At 48.0% G+C, this 13781-nt stretch overlaps 1 pseudogene; it reads left to right on the forward strand.

Annotated features, from left to right (window-relative positions):
* The first annotated feature begins 203 nt into the window (after positions 1–203).
* LOC140934138 (thymidine kinase 2, mitochondrial pseudogene) lies at positions 204–926 on the forward strand (annotated as a pseudogene).
* Positions 927–13781: the final 12855 nt, after the last annotated feature.

Genomic DNA, 13781 nt, shown 5'->3' on the forward strand with positions numbered 1-13781 from the left:
TATATATATATATATATATATATATATATATATGGTAAAATGAAATAAAACAACATTTTAGAGCCATTTTACTTAGGCCATTTTTTTCCATTCGGGTCTTGCTCCAAAATTTAGTTTTCATTGTCGCCATCTGTATTGTACTGGCTTTTTTTTACCTATAAAAGTGGAAGGCTGTCGCTCCATCAAAAACTTTTGTTATTAACATGCTTGGAATAAATTAGGTTGAACCCATGGAAACGAAGTGCGCGATGACGGACAAATCACCAAAGAAAAACATTACGGTTGCTGTGGAAGGTAACATTGGAAGTGGAAAAACAACTTTACTGAACCATTTTCGAGAAAATCCCATGGTTGAGGTATTGGAAGAACCAGTTGCCGAGTGGCAAAATGTTGGGGGCAAAAACCTTTTGGAGTTATTTTACACAAACTGCCAAAGATGGAGCTATTTGTTTCAGTCTTATGCTGCTCTTAGCCTCCTGAAAATTTACAAACAGCCACATGTGACGCCTGTGAAAATGATCGAAAGAAGTATTTACAGTGGATTCTATTGCTTTGGGCACAACCTTTACAAAAGAGGAATGATGTCTTCCGTAGAACATTCAGTGTACCATGAGTGGTTTGACTGGATTACAAAAATGCAGCAACCTCAACTGGATTTGATAATTTACCTGAGGACATCACCTGAGACATGCATGCAGAGGGTTAAGAAAAGATCTCGAACCGAAGAAAAAAGTCTCCCCATGGAACTTCTTTACGCCTTACACGAAAGACACGAAGAGTGGCTAATTCAAGGAAAATTTCCTGTATCTGCTCCCGTTATAGTCGTGGATGGCAGCAGGAATCTTGAAGAGATGATACAGTTTTACCGGGTCAATGACCAATATCTGCTAGGAATGAAAAAATGGCCTCATTACCACTCTGTATAACAAGTTGATTGCTTAAACTGAAACGTCTGGAACTGATCCTGAAAGAAGGAGTTTCGTTTTTATTTTTTGGCTCTTATCTTTTTTATTGGTAATAAAATGTCAAGTTCAGTCTGAGGTTGAATTATCCGTCCGGTTATAATCAAGCTCTAGTTTTACTATTGACCACTATAGATGAAATATATATATATATATCACATATATTATGTTTATCTATTTCACAAACTGTTCCAAACAATAAAATTATAAGGTCATTTCTTTATTTCATCTCAAAGGCTTGCTATAGCTAATCCAGCCGTTCTGTTTATCTGATGGATTTTCCAGAAAGCGAAGTGAATCTCGAACCTTGATCCAAGCAAAGACGGTGACCTCAAATAAGACCAGAAGACCCCATTCTATCAAAGGCCAACCCTCGATCAGAATGAGCCATAACAGGACGCCGGTTGAACCTATCCAACCCAAAAGTTTCGGAAGACCATCGAAGAGAAACAGCATCACTTGTACGGCTCTCGATACCTTGTTTTCGCACAAACCCGGCAAAAAGGCATCGACCAAACCGTTGATGATCCATCTCGAAAGGGATATAGTCCGAAAGTAAGCAAGACTAGGACATACCCGTACGCGCGCAAGCAGTCGGATCAGTTCGGCCAAGGCTTGCCCGACCGGTGATTCCTTCGTATCGTCGATGTGGTCCCTGAGACTAGCGAGTTGATACAGGATCGGGGGTACCGTCAGGTGAGTTCGAGTAGCGTAGTCTCCTTCGTGTGAGAGTCGTTTAAAGTGGCCGGTAAAAAAATCCTTGAAACCGTGTCCTACCTTTGATGCCTCGTTGGCGACGGCGTTAACAACCTCAAACACAACAGCCACAATCTCGTTGATGAACTCTGCCACATCACCAATGACCAATCCAACGTGCAACAGAAGAATTTTTAACAAATTCGTGACCACGATGACGACTGCTATGGCTATCCACAAACGAGCAGAGAATAGATTATACAAGACCTTTCCAAGAGCGATCACGAATCTTGCACACAAATGCGAGCCGTCGAGAGGTCGATGTACGGTTTTGTGGCGGCCTTTAAACGCTTGGTCTTGCATTTGTCGTTGTGACAGTGAATCCACGCGCGCGCTCGATTGTCGATCACGAAATACATCGTAGCATGGCCATGTGTGTTTCCTTTAATGACACACCAGTTTCCCTCCTTACGCCTTCGTACAGCGACGAAAGGCGGCCGCAAGGCCGGTGCTAATTCCACCGTAACAGTTTCCCGTGTCCTAGACAAAGCGAGACGAATGGCTTCTATGGCTTCGTTTAAGTTCACGTCACATTCGTTAGCAACAGTTTTTATGTTGTATCCCGTAATCCCAGGAACTTGTTTAGATAAAGTTGACCTGAAGACTGCCATGCCGATACCTTCCCATGGTGGCACGTCGTGTCTGGCATGCACGAGTGCACCAAAGACATCGGCAGGAGTACCGCGCCAAGGAACCAGGCGATGGACATAGGAACCGTCTTGGCGCCTCTTGAAACAAGCCGGAAGACGAAGTTTGGTGATCGATTTGTCGAGATACCAAGAGGAGTGCGCACCATCTTGGCGTTCCATTTCTTCATACACCGCTCGTAGATCCTTGTAGTTCCAAATGATGACGTTGCGCGGAAGAAGGAGATTTGCGTGGACGCTAACTTTGTCCAGTCCCTGGACTCGGACTACTCCTTCCGGTGTCACCTTAGCCATCATCTCTTCTGATATCCACATGCGGGTCTGCGCGACTCGTCGTTTGTGAGAGCCAAAATCGAGACTCGGTATCAAGTGACGCAAAGCAGCATCTGCTGCACGTTCGATGCGCTCGAGCCAGGTCATCGGGTTCCACGTAGAGCCAATGACTTTGTCGACAGGCATATCCCAGTCGACGGGAATCGCAGTGAGAACCAGATCGTCACGATAGACTTCACTGAATGCGGGTGACTTGCTTCCGGATATCAACTTTTCCAATCCGGCCGAATCGCAAGCCGCGAAAGAATAACCCATCCCATTGTCGTTCGGGTACTGCAACAAAACCATCCGCTCGTCCTTGGTTGGTGCAGGTGCCTCGATCCCCAAAACTGTCCATTCTTCAACAAAAGCCCGGTCCCACGGAGGTAGCCCATCTACGTACCGAGCCACCGTCTTAAGGTAACCTGGATGGTTTCCCCGACTGGCATAAAATCGTTCCAAATTGGACACAAAGGTACGACTGGCAAATGGAGCGACGACAGCCTTCGTTTTGGCTTGCTCGAAAAAGTAAGTCTTCGCATTCTTCAATCTGAAAAATTCAGAAACCCTTGCCCTTTGTTCCTCCTGTTGTTCGGCGCTGTTCTTCTTTTTCTTTTTTCTTTTCCTCTTCTCAGTAACGTCTGATCTCGTGATGGAGTCCTCGTCTGTTCTTAGAAGACGAGACACGATTCGGCGCACCACAGCCAAACTAACGTTGCTTCCCTGCACGGTCCTTCGTAAGCACTCACTGCGAGCTGCGGCCATGAGTTCCCCCAGTCGGACAAGTGGTAAAGCGGTGGATGCGTCACCGAGTGCTTCTCTAATAGCGTCGTCTTGCTCGTCGAGGTAGTCGATGCGTCTCACGTCCGGTAAAGGCGCTAACCGCAAAAAACCTCCCTCTCGAAGGTGTGCTGCAGAAATGCTAACAAAGCTAGACACGTTTTGAGCGAGATGATCATTTTCGCATAACGCCACCGGAACGGCATCTTTCTTGGCTTGGTCAAACAGGCACACAGCAATGTTCCACTTCCAGAAATTACGAGACGCCTGTCTGAAAGAGTCATCCCATCTCAGGGAAATCTCGTCGTTTTTCAGGACGCCCAAGATGCGTGCCCATTGTCCCTTGGTGGATCCAAAGGGGTTGCGATCGACCACTACCACGATCCGGTTGAAGTCTGACATTGGCTTAGTGCTGCAAATATGGCGTTTGTGATGATGAAAATAGCCTCTTGGTTTGTGGAATGGGTTGTTGATTTATCTTTTCTCCATTGGAGGAAAACGACATCGATCCACCAGTTAAGATGGGCCAACCGCCACGCTTGCCACAGGAGGTCGACCACGGAACGATGTAAGATCAAACTGTTTGTCCATGGCCCCACCAGGAAGCCGTCGAAATCATCGTCGTCGGCATCTTGGCAGTTATTGGAGACCTGAATAACCGTCCTGCGTCCGCGATGCCGGCTATTGATTTCAGGTGCCCCAGAAACCGACGATGTGGAAGAAAGAGAAGATAATCGTCTGCGGCGCGTGCCGTTTCGAGGATTATTGCGGAATGGAAGGCGCTGAGTAGCCACCTGCCACCAGCGTTGTTGTCCTCGAGTGTACCGAGACGTGAACCAGTTGATGTGATCCCTAAATGACTTAACGGTGCAATCCCACTCCAAGACGGGACATCTCACAACAGTGACCCGGAGAAGGTCTTTTCTTTTTCCAGTAAGTACGCACTCCACGCCCTCCTCTTCCTCGTCTTGTTTGCAGGGTCGAACAACCGGCAAATGTTGTAAGGCCGTCATACAGAAGTTGGACCAATCTCCAGCATGAAATCGCTGACGGGCATTTTCCAAGGCGGGGTCCACAAACTGCGTCTTCACGAGTTGATAGAATGCTGCGTGCAATCTGTCCACTTGTGCATACGAATCAGTAAGAAAACTGTCCTCTCGTCCCAGAAACGCAGATACCTGCCTCGTGACGACCATGGCCCGTATGAGTTCTTGGACCGGATCGAAAGGAGAACGCGTCGAGTCGTCTTGATCGGGAACTGTCCATGGCGTGCTTTGAAGCAGTTCTTCCGGGTGAAATGCCAGCAGATTGGAAAACCAAAGCGGTTGCCTGTCCTTGGGAATTCGTAGGGTGTCAGGTACGTGGCAACGAGACACGGCACCTTCGTCCTGTTCGATTGACCCCATGGTGTCTCCAGAAGAGAATAAGGACGGATGGAGCCGGACGGCGAGGATGGGCAGTTTCTGGGGAAAGAACCATTTCTTTGAGACTGGGCAGACAACGGCCAGGACATGTGCGTTGCTTATGTAACGAAAATCACCCAGGCCGTATCGGCGATACTCGAGCAGAGCGTTCTTGATAGGAGGGTCGCTGGATAAAATAGATGATAGAGGGTCCCCGGACTCCTCCGCGTACTCGATATCTGCAAGTTCCTGCTCCTTTTGAGCCAAGGTCTCGCAGTGCTTTCGGAACAGTGCACGTTGTCTGTCTTCCTCCGAAGCGAGTGAATCTTCGAATTGAACGGCGAGCGCTTTTAGCCTATGAGACGCGTGGAGACTCTTCCACGCCTCGGGCTGGTCCTCACCTTCGCACAGACCAAACACTCGTTCGGTGCTCATTCGACTTTTGTACCGAACGGAAAATGGGTCTTGATTGTATTCACCTTCGGCTTGCTCGTAATAGTCGACTTGAAGCGCGACGATTCTTTCTGCAAAGTCTGCAAACGATGTCATCGGTCCTGGTGGAAGAAAGCAAGGGGACGATTGTTAGTGTCATCGATGGGGAGGGTCGACCATACGATATTCCTTTCGAACAGGTGCGTAGGTCCAGCGCCGCATTTTGGAACAAGTACACGCTCTGCAAAGAACGATGGGTGCACTTGCTCGTGGGGTTTGCTCGTGGTTGCCGCTATACCGCCATGTCCCTTGTTTTACAAACACCAGACATTTTGTTGATTCGCGAAGACTGGGTAGGACTCTTGCGTTTTCCTCGCCAAGAAGTACTCTCGATGGTGACACTTGGCGATGCGTTGATCCCGCGACCACCGAATGCCTTCGGTTACGAGATAGACTCGGCCTTGAAACACATGGCCATGTGTTTTGGACGCGGGGTTGCTCTCTCGGGAGACATCATTGGACTGTACCTCACGGACCCCACCCCGGATGTACGGCGTTGGTTCAGGCGTCTTTTTGTCGAGACGGCCCCTGATGATCGTTTGGTACAAGAAGCGTGGCAACCGGGGGTTCATCCGGTCGTCAACAGGGGACTCGCCTTGCTTCATCGCCTGACCGGCGGTGGCTCGTCCAGCGTGTTGGATCGACTATTGTCGGTCGAAGTACGTTGCACCACCTCGGAGCAAAGTGCCTTGGTGGCACAGTGTAGACGCGCGGCCGGGATCGTGGACATAGAGCGCCCCATGAAACGAAGGGACGTCAAAGTGCAAAGCCATGCGGGGCAGTGGGAATTTCAATGGCACAACGTGCCCGTCTTCTATGGCAATGAAAAAGTGTACGAAAGACCGGACGAGAGATTGCGCTGGGTGGCAATATGGATGGCATGCACGTTTTCAAGCCGGCCAGGGTTTGTTACGGTTTTGCAACGCACACCCGATGCTTTATTGACGGCACTGTTACCGGCCATTAAACAAACCTTAAAAAAGCAAAGTGATAACGATGGGGAAAAAGCGGAAACGACCAAGCGACGAACACGACGACGACGACGACCTCGAGAACGCGCAGGAACTTGATCGTCGCGTTGTCAAGCGTCGGAGATACCGTGATGACCAAACGAATCGAATATTGTGGCCGCCCGAGAAGTTCGACCTCACCTTTGTTGCTTGGGCTCGTCAACAATTTCCAGATACGGGATTTTGTCTCGATTTTCGAGCGCGATGGCTAAAGAGCCGGCAAGCGTGTCCATTGTGTGACAAATATGCCATCCGAAAGATTGCCGACCTCGATAGCATGTGCAAGGACGGAAAGACGCGCAAGGCGGTATCAGAGGAATTTCCAACAATATTGGACATCGAAACGCTAGAAAGAATGGAGTACATCATGTGCGGCAGGCCCCACGGAGCGCAGTCGTTCGATTACGTGCGGACTGAAAGTGATAAGGCCGAGGTAGAAGTGACATTCGAGGGCGTCGTTCATCTTGGTTGGCCGGAGTTGTGCGCTCTCTTGGAAACGTGCGAGTTTTCGGATCTCATCGTAGATTTGAACGAGCAACGCGTCTCTTTGAAGTTAACTCCAAGAGTAAAGGAACCTCTAGATGCCGAAGAAGTGGGTATGGCCCTGGTGGGTTATTATCTTCGTTTAGTTGACACTACGCACGTACCGATCAGACGCGATGCTCTGCAAGACTTGCCATAGCCAGTTCGACCCTGAGGCGGTACTGAAGGAGACTCTAGCCAAGACCCATGACGAGATTTTTTGGGTCTGTATCTTTGCCAACGATATCGGAGCTCCGCCTAAGCTTGGCAGCGATAAAAAGTATCACTTGACTGTAGGCGACATTCGCAAAATGGACGTGAAAGGTATCCCCGTTCGATACTTCCACTGTAGCGATCCCGTGGGGCGCGTGTTATTTGGATGGCATATTCACTGGGTAGGTAGAACTACTTTTGCGTGCGCTTGTGTTGCCACCATCAACGAGGCGTCGTTCAAAGCGGGAGCACCGGTCCTCCTCACCGTTGCATGTCAATCTAGTCTGGGGACTGTTAATTGTGTGCCGGACGAGATTTCCATCACTCAACTTGGGGCGCGTGATGACACCGTGGGTGTGTTTTGTCATAGGGAGTCGCTGCGTGACGTGTTGACTCGCTTTAGGTTTTTTACTCAAAGTGGCACCAAACCTATTAAACGCCACTGCCATCGAGCTAGTGGATTTCTCGGTTCATCCATGAACTCATCAACAACCACGATGGCTTCTGATGCACCGGCCAGAGTATCGGAAACGGGAAATTGTGCACCAGAGGTAGTCGGTGCAGAGCAGGTACCAAAAACCGAAGAGTCTTCCATTGCCCCTGAAGGAAATGACGCCATCGGCAAAATGTCGGAAATCGAGGATATAGCCCAGCAAGTGACACAGATTCGAAAGACGTTAGAGGATCAGGCCGACGCTCTGAACATGACCCGGGGACTTCTCGAAGAGGCAGCACTGAAGTCACTGGCAGAACTCAAGGCATCGGAGGCCTCGGGTGAGCGCAAGGTCCGTAAAGATATAGAGCACATGCTAAGAGAGGGAGTTATTCGCGACATCGACAACCCTGACCAACCGAATGTTCCGCACGCAGATGCCGTGCACACTCTGGTAAAGTATAACATAGAAAGTTTTCCAAATGTGCTCGCCAAGTCGTTCCGCGATGCCGTGGAAGTTGCACTGGGAGAGACGACACCTTCATCGGCTTCTTCAAAGTCAAACGAAACTGGAGACGAGGAGATAGGACCTAGCATTGGAACAAGTCTGGTCTCTGTGAGAGCCACGGCATTACGAGCGAGAGCCTTGAATGAGGAGCGCAGCAATATTAGCCCCGTTCCAGAACATCAATCGCCACGACTATCAACCTTGCAGCAAACTCCACAAGCTCAAGTTTCAAGAAAGAGACAATCTCCCTCGTTGCAGATGATTCACCAAGCCCTATCGCAAAGATTGGTGCCAGGCAGCAAGCGGGATCGCGATTCGAGTCAGCATCTGCCTGCCTATACAATGGGTCTTAAACAGCGAGAGGAGAACGCGATTGAATCCAAGATACGCAAAGTCATCAAGGATACTATTCATGATGAAATACAGCACTGGAAACAGTTGCAGCCGCCTTCTCGAGAAGAGGATAAGGAGCAACGCGTTCTGATGGACGAGTTTCGAAGATTTCTGGAGCAACGTCCGATACAGCGGGGCAACGAATTACCAGCGCAACCTCATTCGTCTCCCACGCCCACTCCCACACAACCTGCAACACTCAATCAGGCTCAAGTTCAAGTTCCCCCCCAGACACAACCAGCGCAAAATGCACACGCTCCCGTTCGGGCGAGTGGAATGTCGCTGCACGGCACGTCGCTAGAAGAGGACACTAACGTCACCCTAAAGGATCTGGGTATTTTCTACTGACCGCATAGAGCATACTTTTTTGGTAAGTCGGCTAGTTCTTCGTAGACAATGGCCATATCAACTACGTCTTTCAACGTACATCTTCATCCCGGTTACTACCAACTTCAGGAAAATGTGTACCAGAACAAAGGACAAGAGGGTTATGCACCGATGTCGCTTAGAGGCCGGGAGGTCCTAGAGGGTCAAGTCGTTGCCTTGAAGCTCGACATACCGAGCGATGACATTCCTTGGATCGCTTATCCAGATGCAGCAGGGATGCCAAAGGACCCTGTGTATCATGCAGCATGGATGAATGACGTGAGGTGGGCAGTGAATCAACGCAAAAGCTTTCTAGATCAGACCAATCAGTTGATGGATGTCACTATCGTACCAGCAACGCGCGAGACAGTGCTTCACACTGGAAGCGATCCAGTCAGTGTCGGGGATCTCTTGTATCTGCGATTTCCAACGGACGCGGACGTACAAGCACAACAATCGACCTTCAGAGATTCGTTTAGCGGATATGGTGGTCGTAACCAAATGTGCCCACCGATGTTTGCAACTTTTGGTATTCAGCCTCAGACCGTGGACCATAGAGGACGGATGTTTAGCTGCATGGATAGATACAGACGTTTCCTGACCACCGATCAGATGGATTTCGATGTGACTAGGGACGGAGGGGAAGGAACAATCGCACAGATAGAGTCTTCCAAGGTGACCCGCATCACCCGTCTGCTGTCTTTCATAAATCAGTATTTTAATCAAGACGGGATCGGCCAAGAGATAAAGACCCTAGCTGCCTCGATCAAGACCGAGGCTGCTGGGGAGGAAACTATGATGAAAAAATGTCGGGAGTCCAACGTGTTTAAAACAACCGCAGGAGTACAATTCACTTCAGAATTGTTAGCAATGCTGTGCGAGAATGATACTGCCATGTACGAACCGAATCCATTCGGAGAAGTCCTGCAGTCACTTGAACCAGCAGGTTCTCAACGCATCTTTCCTGGAGATAAGATGGTCGTAAAACTGTTTAAACAATAAATAAAAATAACAAACTAAACACTTCGTGCGTACGGTATCATGAGATCTTTTCTAAGCGAAACAAACGGGGTGACAAAGGGTACTTTAAAATTTTCAATCTTTTTCTGAAACATGTATTTTTTATTATACACTCATTTATATGATTATTATATATAATATATATATATATATATATTATATATATATATATATATTTACATATATATATATATATATATATTATATATATTTATAAATAGATTAACAGAACTGGATTAAATCTTAAACATTTATTGCTCTCCGGGGTTTTATCAGACTTTCTTTCTTTCTCTTCATTTAATTTAAATGTATCACATTGTCTTTCGCAAAGTCCACAAACATTCTGTGGCATTGTCCGTTTCTTTGAACAGACGAGCTAGGCTATCTGCGCGTCCAAATACTACATCAAGAATGAAATTAGCCGTTTCTCTCCCGTGTACATGCTGATAAAATATGGCATCACCGAGAATCGTACCCGAACGTGAGAACAGCTCTATCAGTTCTAGGTAATAACTCAAGAAAGATTGAAGTGTCATTTGAGAGTCCTTCGATTTATCTATGGCCACTATCCGCTTGGATTGTAATTTACACTGTAATGGGAACTTGTGGTTCAGCGACCGTCCACCATTCTCGAGGAAATCTGCGGCGGCAGCACCAATTTCGAGATGATGATTTGCTAACCAGTCGCCAGTGCTAGTGATCTCGGTGGGAAAGTAATCTAACTCTCTTCTATGCTGGTTATATGCCATTGATTTCAAATGGTTGATGTTACGTTTGACAATGCAGCTGACAACGGAAGGAATGTCGAGCGTCTTTGGTTGAGCCAAAAGTCTCTGATAGTGATCAGCGTCGTCTGAACGAAAAACGGATACAACGTAACCGCTTCGTCTGCGAGGGATTCCCAATCCGGTCATGGATTCCTTTCTGATCTTTTGTTCTTCTCGAGAAACGACATAAGGCTGACCACCTGGTCTCCAGGCGTGAATTGTTTTTCCTTCTTTAATCATAGACGGTATGGTGCAGACGGGACGCCTCTTTACAATTACCCTCTCTGTCTCTATTTCATCATCCAAGGGAATGTCCAGGGGAACGTCTGTGCTATTCATGGAGCCTGTCATGGCCAAGTAGACATCTGAAGATTTTTTGTTGGTCGAGGTATGAAGACGCATCACGAGGTTGATTGCCTGTCTAATATTGGAGGCCCCAAATACCTCGAAGGTTTCTTGCCCTTTATCTTCAAGTTTTATCAAAGTTACGACGCATGGATAACTGTTACACATTTTATCTTCATTTACCCCGGGAAATGCGTATGCCATTTTGACCGGATTGATATGGTCAATGAATGGTTGACGTTTCTTATACGCGAGCACGCCATCTAGGACACAATTATGTTGGTATTCGTACCATCTATTTTTCCATTGATGTGAACTCGAGGGAAGCGGCAAGGTTTCCTGTGAGACTGTGGTACATTGCAGAAACGGGGAAGCACTATCGGCTGGAGCAAATTCTGGAGGACAAGTTGTGGTTTCGTTGATAGGCAAAGGCGTGTGAATGCCATCGTCAAGTAAGAATAATGACTCTTGTTCGTCACCATCTTGTAAATCTTCATCATCGTCTTCTTCTTCTTCTTCTTCACGTTCCCGTTGTCCTTCGTTTTTATCGTCTTTTTGTTGTTTTTGTTCTTGTTCGTTCTTATCCGCGTGCTTGTTCTCATTTGTCTCGAAACGGATAAGGGTCTCGACGGCGGAGACGAAAGGAAGTGAAGGAGCAATGTCCAACAGAACGGGTGTCACAAGCGGTGATGGCCGACACGGTGACTGTTCTGGAGTACGACTAGCATTCGATACCCTCTCCACAGAGGTGACTGTCGGGAGTGATTTCGAAAAAGATTGCAAAAGAGAATCCGACCGAGACGGTGTTGTCTCGAGGGAGGCCGTGACCGGTTGCAGTCCGTCCGGTGACTCAGCTTTCCACCACAAGGAAACGGGAGTAGCAGGAACAAAAATATCTTGGACGCCTTTAGGCGGTATGCCCATAGGTGTTGGTGGAGGAGGTGACCAATCAGCAAACACGTCGTCTTGTGCGACATGTTTTATATGCCGAGCTGTAGTCATCAGTGGACTTTTATCTCGATGACCTATCTCAATGGCTTGACTTGACGGCGTCCTCGGAAGAGGCAATGGAGATCCTTTCGATGGTTCTTTTCCCAGAGATATCGCTTTCTCTTGTGAACTCGACGTACTCGTCCCCTCGAGACCCCTGCTCGGCTGTGCCTCATCATGACTCATATCTGTAGAACTAACAGGGAGAAGTGTCGACGTGGCCAAAGTTTCGTTCTCTCGGTCTTTTCTCCTAAACTTGTTCGGTTGCATGAGAGTGAGAGATCCATATTCGCTTCTTCCCCGTTGTCGCTTTTTGTCAGATCTCCTGGCGCACACAGCAACAAGAAAGATAGCCTTGGACAACAACATAGGCCTTGGATGCCTGGTAGCCGAAGGACATGCCAATGGCATCTGGAATCGTTTGGCCTCTTCCGGGTTCAATCGAACGCGCTTACGAGCGAGGGCCAATTGTTCCGCGACGTTCGGACAGAGTCCCTGGAGGAGGCATTGCAGGCGCGTGGCACAGTCCAGGTCGTAATCGTTGATTGCCAAATGAAACGAGATACACCAACCATCTCCTACCTCGACTGGATGCCCTCGAACGGTAACAAAGACAATACCACACGATGGTTCTTGGGATGGAGGTCTCACCACCACATCTTTAATTGAAATAGCACTGGATTTATTTTTCGGAACGTATAGGGCCAACTCACCCTTCACTGGCCGACCGTCGTGAAGGGAATATGGATCGAGTGTTTGGAGTACCCTGGAGCCAGAAAATAACATCTCTTGCGCATATCGTTCGATCCAAGCCACCGCATCCGACTGAAACTGGACCTTTCCCATGGATCCCGTTCCATATTCCCCTGGAGCATTGCTCGGCAAGTTTGACCCAATGATCGGCAACGTCACAAAAGCAAAACTTTGCCTTATCATTGTTTTTGAAAACTCCTGGTACGTACGCGCTTGTTCCCGACAAAAGTCCATCGCGATCTCGTGCCAACTGAAGACTTTTGCAAAAGCCATGCAAGAGAAAGGCCACGTGGAGCTCATCATCAAATTCTAATCGCACGGGTTTTCATTTCAATGCTAAAATTTGCTCTTTTCTGAACAACACTACGTAGCTCGTCAGACAGTCAGAGAGGTCAAGGAAGGATGGAGACTGCAATAAACAAGACGCCTACTTCGAACAAAGGAAAAATCCAAACCCATTGTTTTATTTGTGACATGGTTCTCAACGAGAACAGAGCTTCAGATATATGCACCGACTGCGAATATCCTCTCTGCCTAGGGTGTCTTTACATTTGCGACGATTGCCGCCTTTACGTCTGCTTAGAGTGCGAGCTAGAACATGATTGCGTCGAGTCCAACCACACGGAAGATGACTCAACGGACGAGGATACCGACGAGACAGCCTGAGGGGATGCGAATTCCAAGGAAGTAGTCTGCCATTCAAAAATGGAACGAAAATCATTAGGCGAGCTATGAATAGTCAATAAAATATTTTATTTGAATCAAGGAAGAAGTAAACGTTCTTTGGGAACACAAGGAAACCCTTTGAATAGCTCGAAAGGAATCCCAGTGGCACGGTGTACTCTGGCCGGTGGCAGGGCATCGTGATGGAACTCCAACTGTTTATCTGAAGCGACGAGGATCCCCTTCGTAAAAGGTATCCTAGCTCTGTCAATGCTTTCCCACGGATCCGTAGAGATGAACAAAGATCTCAAATCGTTTGCACTGAGTACCAGATTGGGATGACCATCAACCCACAAACCCACGAAACCGTTCTCTGGACACAGGTCGGTGATTCGTGCTGCTATCATCTCGTCCAAGCACGTTTCTCGTGTCTCACCATCCTTCTG

Source organism: Porites lutea, chromosome 4 (assembly GCF_958299795.1).
Source record: "Porites lutea chromosome 4, jaPorLute2.1, whole genome shotgun sequence".
Classification (NCBI taxonomy): Eukaryota; Metazoa; Cnidaria; class Anthozoa; order Scleractinia; family Poritidae; genus Porites; species Porites lutea.